Below are 14,100 nucleotides of genomic sequence, written 5' to 3' on the forward strand. Positions count from 1 at the left end.
TCAGGTTGACTGGAAGTTCAGGGAAGTTCAGGAGTTTTTTCTTCTCACTTGTGGATGGTGCTTCCCCCTTCAGCCAGCCCGTGGCTCACCTTTCAGCTCATCCTCCCAGCAGGAGATCAGTTTGCCCCTGAGATATCACTACTTAGCAACCCCTCCAGATAACCATCAGGAGGACCTGACAAAAATGCTCATTTGAGTTTTTCTCTCTCTCCCCTACAGATACCAAATACTGCTGGAAGGATGCAAAGGATGAAAGGATGTCACAAAAAGTAGCTTTTCCACTTGATGAAAACAACTAAAACAGCAAAGCAAGTTCAAGTCCAAACACAACCCTGCAGGGGTCCTTCACTAAGGATTGAATTTTAGACACAGAATACTCTTGATTATTTCAACCCACTACACTCCTTTGATTTGAGAAGCCACAGTCCATCCCCCTCCAATTGTAATCAATGCCTAGGGAGACCAATGCCCAGATGGACAAACAGCATTCACAGGCCTTAGCCCTGCTCCTCTCAATTCCCATCGTGTAGAGAACAGGAGTCAGGAGCTGCTGGCAGGAGACTGCATGTCAGCCGGGACTCTGCCAGGGCAGAGTATGAACAATACCATGTTCTTGCTGAAAACGCTTAGCCTGAGTTTCATAGGAGGTAACCCTCAGACAACTGCAGAATGTAGAACACTGAACAGGACAACTGACCTGTCCCCTTCAAACAGTCCATGTCACCACCAAGAACACAACAAAAAGGAGAAGAGACATTTTGGGCTCAAAAAGAGTAAAAATACTAAGTGTCTTATGCTTTTTTAGTCATTTTGAACCCAAAATGTATCTTTATCTTTTTATTGTTGTCATTGATGGTGGTGACATGGAATGTTTGTAGAGGACAGGTCAGCTGTGTGGCTCAATGGTCTACATTCTGAAATTACCTGAAAATGTCCTCATGAATAAATTCAGCATAAACATTTTGCCAAGAACACTGCAGAGTCCACGCTGTGAGCTTCCTACCTCAGTCCATCTGCAGGCAGAGAAGGCCCAGTGTGCCCATCCCCATTGTTGTGATACTAGGATGGTCACTTGCTAAAGGAGGCATCTAGGAGCTCTGTCCCTTGTAAAGACACCTTGTTTATAATTAATTTCGAAAGTGGATTGAAATAGTATAAATATCCTGTATTCTAACAATCTTTCTCTGAGTATTTTATCATCAATTAATCACCCCTGCCTGTATCAGTTATTATATTTATGTTTTTACATTGGAAATTGTCTTTCTCAAAATTTTACTATATGCTTGTCTTTGCTGGCATTCTGTCATAGAAAAGAACATTCCCTGCCCAAAGTTTAACTTTCATCCAAAATTAATTTTAGTCTATTAAAGTTAAAATGTTTAAGTTGAATCTCTTTAATTAAATTGTTTTGCCTATCACCCTGGACTAGTAGATTTTTTACATACAATGTTTTAAGCTTTTATTTTATTATTGGTTTTGTGGATAAGAATATAGATTAATAAAAACCTTCTTATTTACCTGTTTATATTCTAAACTGTTCCATATTTTAGTCTTATTTATCATATATAGTAGATTGTATTTACTATATTTCTTTGTCGATGTTATTTGTTTTCTTTGTGTGTTTGTGTGTGTGTGCATGTGTGTGCCTTTTGTTTGTTATTTAGGAAGCATTGTATAGATCCTATTTAACATTGCACTAAAAAGTTTTTGACATCACTGGTCCCCTTTTAACCTAACACATTTCTAATATTTGGTTTACAAATTTAAAATTATATCTTTCAGCTTCAAATTTTAACACTGTAACAATCAAAGACATTATTTTCCTCTTCTCTGACCTCTTTACCTGCCATTTCTGACAGTGTTTTTCAACCCAAACATATACCAGTGACAGCCTATGTCTCCCACCTTGTCCCCACCTTGGTTTTTGGTTTAGATTCACAATTAAATACATTGCTGCTCACGAGCTATTCAAAAGTGCATGTCCTAGGCATCACTTACTGAGTAGCATTCATCCTTAACCATGTCCTCATGAGAGAATCAGGTCTCACTGATTTTTGCATCCTTAATAAACTTTTCCCACTGCCTTGGTACATGGACGCCTCACTTGATATAAGATACTTACCAAAAGTGATTTTTCTTGAGATTTTAGGAAACATTGTCTTGCTTTCAGCGACATGTATGGTGTGTGTTCGCATTCTGGGATTCTATTTTGTTCTACCAGGACCTCTAATTTCTGCCAGTTACTTCATTCATTCTCTTCACTACAAATTTCCAGAGGACACTTCATTTGTCATAGTGTCTCTACCACTCCTGCTGAACGAGCTTGGGTATGTATAAAAACTGAGGCCAAGGGAGAAAATTTTTGCAATCTACTCATCTGACAAAGGGCTAATACCCAGATAAAGAACTCAATCAAATTTACAAGAAAAAACAAACAACCCCATCAAAAAGTGGGCAAAGGATATGAACAGACACTTCTCAAAAGAAGACATTCATACAGCCAACAGACACATGAAAAAATGCTCATCATCACTGGTCATCAGAGAAATGCAAATCAAAACCACAATGAGACACCATCTCATACCAGTTAGAATGGCCATCATTAAAAAATCAGGAAACAACAGGCACTGGAGAGGATGTGGAGAAATAGGAACACTTTTACACTGTTGGTGGGACTGTAAACTAGTCCAACCATTGTGGAAGACAGTGTGGCGATTCCTCAAGGATCTAGAACTAGAAATACCATTTGACCCAGCCATCCCATTACTGGGTATATACCCAAAGGATTATAAGTCAGGCTGCTATAAAGACACATGCACACGTATGTTTATTGCGGCACTATTCACAATAGCAAAGACTTGGAATCAACCCAAATGTCCATCAGTGACAGACTGGATTAAGAAAATGTGGCACATATATACCATGGAATACTATGCAGCCATAAAAAAGGATGAGATCGTGTCCTTTGTAGGGACATGGATGCAGCTGGAAACCATCATTCTCAGCAAACTATCGCAAGAACAGAAAACCAAATACCGCATGTTCTCACTCGTAGGTGGGAATTGAACAATGAGATCACTTGGACACAGGAAGGGGAACATCACACACCGGGTCCTATTGTGGGGAGAGGGGAGGGAGGAGGGATAGCATTAGGAGATATGCCTAATGTAAATGACGAGCTAATGGGTGCAGCACACCAACATGGCACATGTATACATATGTAACAAACCTGCACATTGTGCACATGTACCCTAGAACTTAAAGTATAATTAAAAAATTTAAAAAAAAAAACTGAGGCCGAGTTGTGTCACTGGACACATTTGGGCATCGACATCAAATGTCTGGCATCAAATCCCAGAATCAAACAGGCAAAAAAGAAAGGAAAACATGAAACATAATGAAGAATGTAATAATTCCGTTGAAAATGACACACATGTTAAAAATAGAAGATAAGGACATTAAAGCAGTTATAATTTTATTTAAGTGAAGATATTGGAGATATTTTAAAATATCAAATTCCATAAGAGAAAACTATAGTTTACAGTCTGAAATTTTCAAAATGCACTGAATTAAACATTGCAGTAGAAAATATTGAACTAGAAGAAATAGCAGTAGAAACTAACACAAATGAAACACACAGAGAAAAAATGAATTTAAAAACTAAAAACCAGCCGGGCGCGGTGGCTCAAGCCTGTAATCCCAGCACTTTGGGAGGCCGAGACGGGTGGATCACAAGGTCAGGAGATCGAGATCATCCTGGCTAACACGGTGAAAACCCCGTCTCTACTAAAAAATACAAAAAACTAGCCGGGCGAGGTGGCGGGCGCCTGTAGTCCCAGCTACTCGGGAGGCTGAGGCAGGAGAATGGCGTGAACCCGGGAGGCGGAGCTTGCAGTGAGCTGAGATCCGGCCACTGCACTCCAGCCTGGGTGACAGAGCGAGACCCCGTCTCAAAAAAAAAAAAAAAAAAAAAAACTAAAAACCCCATCAGTGGGAAATCTTTAAATACTCTACTGTAGGGGTAAATGGAATCCCTGAAGGGAATGGAGTGGGTAAGAGCGATAGAAAAATATTTAAACCATACTGGATGAAAGCTTTCTAAGCTTCATGAAAACCATAAACCCCAAATATCCCAGAAACATAATGTATCCTGAAGATAAGAAACATGAAGAAAACTACACCAAGAAACACCATTCTCAAACTGATCAAAACCAGTGATGAAGAGAAACTCCTCAGAGGAATAAAAGGTGAAAAGACATGTTACATACAGAGGACTAACTGTAAAGATGGCATCCAATTTCTCATCAGAACTGTTACAAACAAAAAGTTTGCAATAGCTTTAAAGTACTGAAAAAAGAAAACACTGTCAACCTAGAATTCTATACCCAGTCAAAATATCTTTCAAAAATGAAGATGAGCAAAAAAGTTTTGGAAAGAAAAAAAAATTATCTCAATTTGCAGATGACATGACCCTATATAGAGAAAATACCAAATACTAACACCCCCCACCCTCTGCCACACACACACACACACACACACACACTCACAATTACTGGAGTTAATAAACTAATTCGGCAAACTTGCAGCATACAAGATAAACAGATAAAAACCAGGTTTGTTAGCAATGAAAAATCTTAAAGAAAAATTAATACATTTCATTTATAATAGCACCCATAAGAATAACATACCTAGGAAGAAATTTAAGAAGGTGAAATATATGTACACTAAAAACTACATAACATGGCATAAAAAGATCGAAGAAGAATTAAATAAATGGGAAAACATCCTGTGTCCATGGGTCGGAAAATTTAATATAGTTAATATAGAAATACTACTCCAAGCAATCTACAGATTCAATACAATCTGATCCAAATTCTGTGGCCTATTTTTTTTCAGAAATAAAAAAGAAGAACTTCTTATTCAGAAATAAATTGCAAGTATTCCCAAATAGCAAAAACAACCTTGAAAAATAAGAACAAACACCTCCTATTCCAAAGGTCTTTAATTGCTTCCAGCAATATTGTGTAGTCTTCAGCATATGGGTTTCCACATCCTTTGCAATGTAGTTTTTATATTTTGATGCTACTGTAAATGTTTGCTTAAAATAATCTTTTTAAAAATTTTAGTAAAATTGTATATATTTAAGGTCTGCAACATGATGTTTCCACATACATCTACATAATGAACTAATGGCTATATTCAAGCTAATTAGCATATCCACCTTTTCACATAGTTCCTTTTTTTTAAGAGTAATGAAACACATGATCTACTCCTTTAGCAAACTCCAAGTATACAATACAGCATGAACAATAGTCCCCATGACATACATTAGGTCTCTAAAACTCATTGTGTAACCAAAAGCAGGTTAGTTGCTCACCACATGCAGAGTGCAATTAAGTGTGAGGCCTGGCACAAAAAAAAAAAAAGTGAATTTATTTCCAAAGCTGGCTTGGGGAAAGAAGAATAACATGTCCTGCTTTGAATGTGTCACCTCACCTTTGGAGCAAAAAGTGGAATTTTTATAAGTTAAAGGGAGAAGTGAGCAAGGACAGAGGGGTCTCCCTGCTCTCAGGCAGTTATCCACTGGGCAGTCAAGTTGGTATCTTTCTGGTCAGAAGTAAGTTGTAAAAGTGACCAGGTGGGCATGCTTTCGACATGCCCTCCTAGTAGGTAAAAGTTCTGAGATGACCCTGTATGGTGGAAGTTCTGTGATGGGTATGGTTTGGTCTGCAAATCGACTGTGCACTCCTGAGGAGAGATCTGTCTTGAAACTTGTTTAAAGGGTATGTCTGGTGATGGGGAGGTGATAGGTTATGTTTGCATTTCCAAAGGACTACGTAGACAACAGAGAACAGGGGGAAAAGGGGAGAGGAGAAGAGAAGAAAATAATAATAATAATAAAATAACCCATTCTTTTTATCTTAGGAGAAATTGTGGCAATCTGTTACAATTCATTCTACATAACTGAAGCTCTGTATCCTTTGACCAACATCTCCGCATTCCCCATCTCCCACCCCCCCTCTGGTAACCGCCATTCTACTGTCTGCTTCCATGAGTTCAACTTTTTTAGTTTCCATGTATAAGTGAGATCATGCAGTACCTGTTGTTCTGTGTCTGGCTTATTTTGCTTAGTATAATGTCTTCCAAGTTCACCCATATTATCATAAATGACAGGGTTTCCTTCATTTTCATGGCTGAAAAATACGGCATTGTATATGTGTTACATACACACACACACACACACGCGCACACCAAATACACATTGTGCATTCCTAATAGGTCTGGGTTTTACCTGTAATCATACAGCATGTGTTCTCTTGTTCCTTTGCTTCATTGAAAATTTAGTTTGAAGGATTTCCTTTCATCTTTCTTTTTCTCTGGTTTCCAGAAATAAACATTCTACCTCATTCCAATGGAACCCGAAAATCCAAGTAAGACAAAATATATTCTGCTGAATGTTTAGACTTTTTTTATATTTGACTCTTTTAAAAATATGTATTTTTTGAGATGGAGTCTCACTCTCACTCAGCCTGGAGTGCAGTGGCGTGATCTCGGCTCACTGCAACCTCTGCCTCCTGGGCTCAGGCAATCCTCCCTCCTCAGCCTCCCAAGTGGCTCTGACCGTAGGTATGCACCACCACGCCCAGCTAATTTTTTAAATATTATTTTTGTAGAGACAGGGTTTCACCATGTTGCCTCAGCTGGTCTTAAACTCCTGAGTTCAAATAATCTGCCCGTGTCAGACCTCCCAAAGTGCTGGGATTACAGGCACCAAGGGGGATTTATCTCAGGGACAGAAGGTTAGTTTGATCACTTCACAATGATAAAAGATTCAGCTTACCACGAGCATATCAGCTTTTGGCCTCAATACATATAAAGGAAAAATTGATAGAGCTCCAAGGGGAGGGCAAGGTCTGGAAAGGTTCCTGCCCCATGGCCCTGGGGGTTCAGCCTTAGCAGAGAAGTCTGAGCGAGGGCGGCAGAGTGTAGAACCTTGAGCCTGCCATGCAGGGAGGGTAAAGGAAGCTGGCGACAGAAACAATGACACTACAAAACATTTGGGGAGTTGTCAAGAAATCGGTTCAAAGGGATTTTAGTTCTGTGGTCATTCCTCAGTCCTCTTGATGACAAAGAGAACATAAACAGAATGTGTAGATTCCTTTTATAACAAAAATTCTGTGAGAGAAACATAACTAGAAAATACAACTAACTGTAGAGAAATCTGTATCAGCTACCTAAAATATGAAGTCTTTCATTTTGACCATGAAACAACAACAAAGGATCACCACATGTTTGGGGGCATGAATGGCAGCATAAAAATCTAAAACTAAGATAAACACAGTAACTAATTCCAGAGAATATAGTAACAATTCAGGAAACTACAGTCAACTAAAACAAAACTATATAAAGCACCTCTAATATCCTCAAAAAGAATCAAGATGATAATTAAGAAAAAAACTACCAAGCAAGGAACTATGAAAAGGGATAAATGCAATCAAAGGGATAAAAAGAGCTCTTGGAAGTAAAGATGTGATTGTTGACATGAGTTCAATAGAAGGGATAAACTATATGATTGAAGAAATGTCCTAGAAAATGACATAGTGATAGAAAATATTTATGAAAAGATAAGATGCAGCTAGGTGCAATGGCTCACACCTGTAATCCCAGCACTTTGGGAGGTTGAAGAGGGCAGATCACTTGAGCCCAGGAGTTTGAGATCAGCCTGGGTGACTTAGTGAGACCTTGTCTCCAAAAAAATAAATAAATAAAAATAAATAAATAAATAGGTAGGTGTGATGGTGAACACTTATAGCCCTGGCTACTTGGGAGGCTGAGGTGGAAGGATCACTTGAGCCCAAGAGGTCGAGGCTGCAGTGAACTGTGGTCATGCCACTGTACTCCATTCCTGAGTGACAGAGTGAGACCCTGCCTCAAAAATAAATAAATAAATAAGATTCATGGAGGGTGAGATGGTTAATTTTATGTGTCAGCTTGACTAGACTAAGGAATTTCCAGACAGCTGATGAAATACGATTTCTGAGTATGACTGTGAAGCTGTTTAAGAAAAAGATTAGCATTTCAATCCATATGCTGAGTAAAGAAGATCCACTCTCACCAATGTGGGTGGACATTATCCAGTCATTTGAGAGCCCACATAAAACAAAAAAGCAGAAGAAAGGCAAAATCCCTCTGTCTCTGTCTGTGTCTCTGTTTCTCTGTTTTCTCGAGCTAGGATATCCATCTTCTCTTGCCCTCAGACATCAGAGCTCCTGGTTCTTGGGCCTGAGGACTCTGATACTTACCCCAATGGCCCTGCCCTCCATCCTAGTTCCCAGGCCTTTGGCCTTAGACTGGGAATTTCACCATTAGCTCCCCTGGTTCTCAGGCCTTTGGACTTGGAATTGGAAAGCACCAGCTTTCCTGGTTCTCCAGCTTGCAGAAAGCCTATTGTGGAATCCACACCTTCTAATAATCCCATGAGCCAATTCCCATAATAAACTTCTGATATAGAAATATCTATCAAAGACTGAATACAAAAAGAATGATTTTCTAAATTCTAATAATAATTTTAGCTATGATGAAACACAGGCTACACAAACAACTGATGAGGTAGTAACTATTTAACTGGCAATAACAACAAAGTGTCTTCAGTGTTCAAGACTTCGTAGATCCCTATGTTATCCTCAGTCAGATGCGTTGCCTTGAACAAAACAACTATAAAAGATATATATATCATATATATATATATATGTTTCTCTAGAGAACCCTGACTAACACACAAGGTCTATTTCTCTAGAGAACCCTGACTAACACACAAGGTCAACCCAGAAGGTATGACATCCAAGTAATAAGAATTCTAGAGATAGAAAAGAGAAGGAAGAAAATTAAGAAAAATAATAGAATACACTAATGCTAAGAAAAAATAAATTTATAGTTAGGAAGAGCCCACTAAATGTCAAGCATAGTGAATGAAAAGAAAACCTACCTAAATTCACATTGTAAAATTTCATAACAGCCAGGATAGAAGCATGACTAAAAGTTTGCATGGAGGAAAAACAGGTCATATATGAAAAATCAGAGTGGTTCAGGCTTCTCAGAAATAACACTAGATGCTAAAAATTAACAGGGTAATCAATGCCTTAACAGCTCTGAGGGAAAGCATTTTTGAACTTGATGCTCAAACTCAGCCAAACTGCCAGTCTAGGAAAAAAGCAAAATAAAATAATTTTTAGACATGCAAGAAATTAACTTTCAGTAAAAATGGCCATTGACCACACATATTTTTCTCTTTCCCTCCCAAAACCACACAAAAACACCAATAACGTAATAAAGAAGGCAGTATCTAGGGTGGTACACATATCTTTCTTTGCCCAAGTGTTGTCCCTTGGTGATTATTAAGCACTCCCTTTCACTTTTTTGTGTGTTTGTTTTTAGACGGAATCTCGCTCTGTCGCCCAGGCTGGAGTGCAGTGGCAAGATCTCGGCTCTCTGCAACCTCCACCTCCTGGGTTTAAGCGTTTCTCCTGCCTCAGCCTCCCGAATACCTGGGATTACAGGCGCCCACCACCACAGCAGGCTGATTTTTGTATTTTTCCAGTAGATACAGGGTTTCACCATGTTGGCTAGGCTGGTCTCGAACTCCTGACCTCAGGTGATCCACCCACCTTAACCTCCCAAAGGTGCCGGGATTACAGGCATGAGCCACCACCCCCGGTCCCCTTTCACTTCCAAAAGGATCTTGGTCTGTATGAAAATTATATGGTCACCCTATAACTAATCTACAAATTAAAAAAAAAATACTATCAATTTCAACAGATTTAGAGGAGGTGGAAAGCAAATGGAAAAGTGATAACTGACTTAGCAGAATAAAAATTACAACAAATTCTACAAAAGGGAATGCACATAGAAGTTGATTTGCCCTTAAACACCCCTGGAGGCTTTATTCTCTGGAGAAAATGAAGAAGTTCTTGATTCAAGAATAAAGAATACAGAATTCAATAATTCTGTAAGGACTGGAAACACAGGGATTCAGTGAAAAAAAAATGCACGATGGATAGAAGGCCTTCTGCCTCTTTCTCTGCTTTGAACCCAGAATCCCAGCAGCCAGGCATACTTGCTTGCTTTGTATGTGTCTATAAAAATTAGAAAGAAATATGTTCCTTGATGGCCCAAAAAATGTAAAAGGAGATAGTGACTGTTACAGGCCCATAATTTCTGCCTTGAGTAGAGCAATGAAGAAGGTGGAAACCCTTCTCCCCTATCCTGGTTGCACAGTGAGTTTCTCCATTGCTTGTCCTATCTTCAAAGAGACCAGAACAGTTCTAGGACCCAAAACCTTTCACACAATTAAAGAATTCCATCTATATGACCCTGCATTTGGTAAGGAACACAGAGTGAGTACAACTTTTTCACCAGTCTCTGTCTTTTGGTGTCAAAATTTCTACCTCATAGAGAGAATCACAGAATGGTTTAGATCCACCTCTACATACCTCCCCATAAAAAGGAGGCTTCTCTAATTTTGTCCCTCCTTAGAACACTAGAGCTACATTATTAGACTATGTTTAATTATTTTTTTTAAAGATCTGTCTTCATCACTAAACTCCAAAATGCATATGGTTGAGAATGATATATATTTGGTTTTTGTACTGTCAAGATGAGTTCAGTGCCTGGCAGCTTGTTGAAGAAATTAGTCTAGTAGATTATTGGTAATGAAGCCATTTGCACATGAGAGTATCAGATAATAATATTAACACCTCTGAAATCCTTCTTTCAAAAATTATCAAACATTCATAATGTTGCAGGAAGTCAGGGACCCTGAACAGAGGGACTGGCTGAAGCCACGGCAGAAGAACATAAATTGTGAAGATTTCATGGACATTTATCAGTTCCCAAAATTAGTACTTTTATAATTTCTTATGCCTATCTTTACTGCAATCTCTGAACATAAATTGTGAAGACTTTGTGGCCATTTATCACTTCCCCTATCAATACTCTTATAATTTCCTAAGCCTGTCTTTACTTTAATCTCTTAATCCCACCATTTTCATAAGCTGAGGATGTATGCCACCTCAGGACCCTGTGATGACTGCGTTAACTGTACAAATTGTTTGTAAAACATGTGTGTTTGAGCAATATGAAATCAGGGCACCCTGAAAAAGAACAGAACAACAGCAATCTTCAGGGAACAAGGGAAGATAACCTTAAGGTCTGACTGCCTGAAGGGTCAGGCAGAATAGAGCCATATTTTTCTTCTTGCAGAAAGCAAGTAGGAGAAATATCACTGAATTCTGTTCTCGGCAAGGAATAACCCTGGGGAAGGAATGCATTCCCAGGGGTAGGTCTATGGATGGCTGCTCTGGAAGTGTCTGTCTCATGCAGTTGAAGATAAGGGATGAAATACGCCCTGGTCTCCTGCAGTGCCCTCAGGCTTACCAGGATTGGGAAATTCTAGTCAGACTGGTTGTCTGCTTTCAAACCCTGTTTCGTGTTAAGATGTTTATCAAGACAATGTATGCCCAGTGGGACCTGGAACCTCATCAGTAATTCTAATTTCACCCTCTGCCATGTGATCTTTTATTGCCCTCTGAAAGCATGTGATCCCTGTGACCTACTCCCTATTCATATATCCCTCCCCTTTTGAAATCCTTAATAAAATCTTGCTGGTTTTGTGACTCAGGTGGGCATCACAGAAACCGCCGATATGTGATGTCACTCTCCGAGGCCCAGCTGTAAAATTTCTCTCTTTGTACTCTTTCTCTTTATTTCTCAGACTGGCCGACACTTAGGGAAAATAGAAAACAACCTACATTGAAATACTGAGGACTGGTTCCCCAGATACATATCACTGAAAATCATACACACGAACTATGCAATATACCTGCAGCAGAATTTTCAGATGATCTAATGTCATTGTGCATGTCTGAGCATAAGTACCAGCTATGCCTCCAGCCAACAGATATTTCCACAACAGGCCAGATTTTCTTCCTTCATCAATGAAATTTGTTTCAAAAAGTCCATTTATCTCCCATTTCAATTCCTTATTTTAAAAAATAATAATAATAATTAGATGAACTCAAATAAAAATTTTATCACCTTATAAGATCTAAATAATGTTTTATATATCTCAGATCCACAGTAAATTAATATCCTCTCCAAGAATATTGGGCTTCACTAACTAGCACAATTTAAAATAACTCACAAATAAGCTTGAAGTACTGTCAATTATAAATTAATAAAGAAACTATTTTAAAATTCATATGGAACCAAAAAAAAAAAAAAAAAAGAGCTCACATAGCCAAGACAATCCTAAGCAAAAAGAACAAAGCTGGAGGCGTCATCATGCCACCAGACTTCAAACTATACTACAAGGCTACAGTAACGAAAAGAGCAAGGTACTGGTACAAAAACAGACACATAGACCAATGGAATAGAATAGAGAACTCAGAAATAAGACCACACATCTACAACCATCTGATCTTCAAAAAACCCGACAAAAACAAGCAATGGTGAAAATATTCCCTATTTAATAAATGGTGCTGGAAGAACTGGCTAGCCATACCCAAAAAATTGAAACTGGGCCCCTTCTTATACAAAAATTAACTCAAGATCAATTAAAGACTTAAATGTAAAACCCAAAACTATAAAAACCCTAGAAGAAAATACAGGCAATACCATTCAGGACATAGGCACAGGAAAAGATTTCATGATGAAATCACCAAAAGCAATTGCAACAAAAGCAAAAATTGACAAGTGGGATCCAATTAAACTAATTAAACTAGTTTCTTTGCTGTACAGCAAAAGAAACTATCATCACAGTGAACAGGCAACCTACAGAATGGGAAAAAATTATTGCAATCTATGCATCTGACAAAGGTCTAATATCCAGAATCTACAAGGAACTTAAACAAATTGACAAGAAAAAACAAATGACTCCATTAAAAAGTGGGCAAAGGACATGAACAGATACTTCTCAAAAGAAGACATTCATGTGATCAACAAACATATTTAAAAAAAAAAAAAAAGCTTGACATCACTGATCATTAGAGAAATGCAAGTCAAAACCTCAATGAGATACCAACTCACGCCAGTCAGAATGCCAATTATTAAAAAGTCAAGAAACAACAGATGCTGGAGAGGTTGCAGAGAAATAGGAACACTTTTACACTGTTAGTAGGACTATAAATTAGTTCACCCATTGTGGAAGACAGTGTGATGATTCCTCAAAGATCTAGACCCAGAAATACCATTTGACTCAAATTCCATTACTTGGTATAGAGGAATATAAATATAAATATTTATATTGCAGAGGAATATAAATATTTCTATTACAAAGATACATGCATACATATGTTCACTGCAGCACTACAGCAAACACATGTCACAAGAGCAAAGACATGGAATCAACCTAAATACCCATCAATGATTGACTGGATAAAGAAAATATGATACATATATTCCATGGAATACTATGCAGTCATAAAAAGGAATGAGTTCATGTCCTTTGCAGGGACATGGATGAAGCTGAAAGCCATTATCCTCAGCAAACTAATACAGGAACAGAAAACCAAACACTGCATGTTATCACTTATAAGTGGGAGCTGAACAATGAGAACACATGGACACAGGGAAGGGAACAACACACACTGGGGCCTGTCAGGAGGTGGGTGGGAGGAGGGAGAGTATTAGGAAAAATAGCTAATGCTTGCTGGGCTTAATACCTAGGTGATGGATTGACAGGTATAGCAAATCACCATCACACACATTTATCTGTGCAACAAATCTGCACATCCTGCACATGCACCCTGGAACTTAAAATAAAAATAAAAATTAAGAAAAAAGGCCAGGCATGGTGGCTCTCGCCTGTACTCCCAGCACTTTTGGAGGCCAAGGCAGACAGATCACTTAAGGTCAGGAGTTTGAGACCAGCCTAGCTAACATGGTGAAACCCCATCTCTACTAAAACTACAAAAATTAGCTGGGTGCAGTGGTATGCGCCTGTATCCCAGCTACTCCAGAGGCTGAGGAAGGAGACTCACTTGAACCTGGGAGATAGAGGTTGCAGTGAGCCAAGATCATGCCACTGTACTCCATCCTGGGTGA

The 14,100-nt window shown here is 38.7% G+C and overlaps 1 long non-coding RNA gene across 1 annotated transcript in view; it reads right to left on the reverse strand.

Annotated features, from left to right (window-relative positions):
- LOC126930294 (uncharacterized) overlaps positions 1–6,421 on the reverse strand; it is a 57,211-nt gene extending 50,790 nt beyond the window's left edge. Inside the window, exon 1 of the long non-coding RNA XR_007717557.1 lies at positions 6,101–6,421. This is a non-coding gene — a long non-coding RNA (uncharacterized LOC126930294). The remainder of the gene's footprint in view (positions 1–6,100) is intronic.
- Between the last annotated feature and the right edge of the window lie 7,679 nt (positions 6,422–14,100).

The sequence above is a fragment of the Macaca thibetana genome, chromosome 1 (genome assembly GCF_024542745.1).
Source record: "Macaca thibetana thibetana isolate TM-01 chromosome 1, ASM2454274v1, whole genome shotgun sequence".
Lineage (NCBI taxonomy): Eukaryota > Metazoa > Chordata > Mammalia > Primates > Cercopithecidae > Macaca > Macaca thibetana.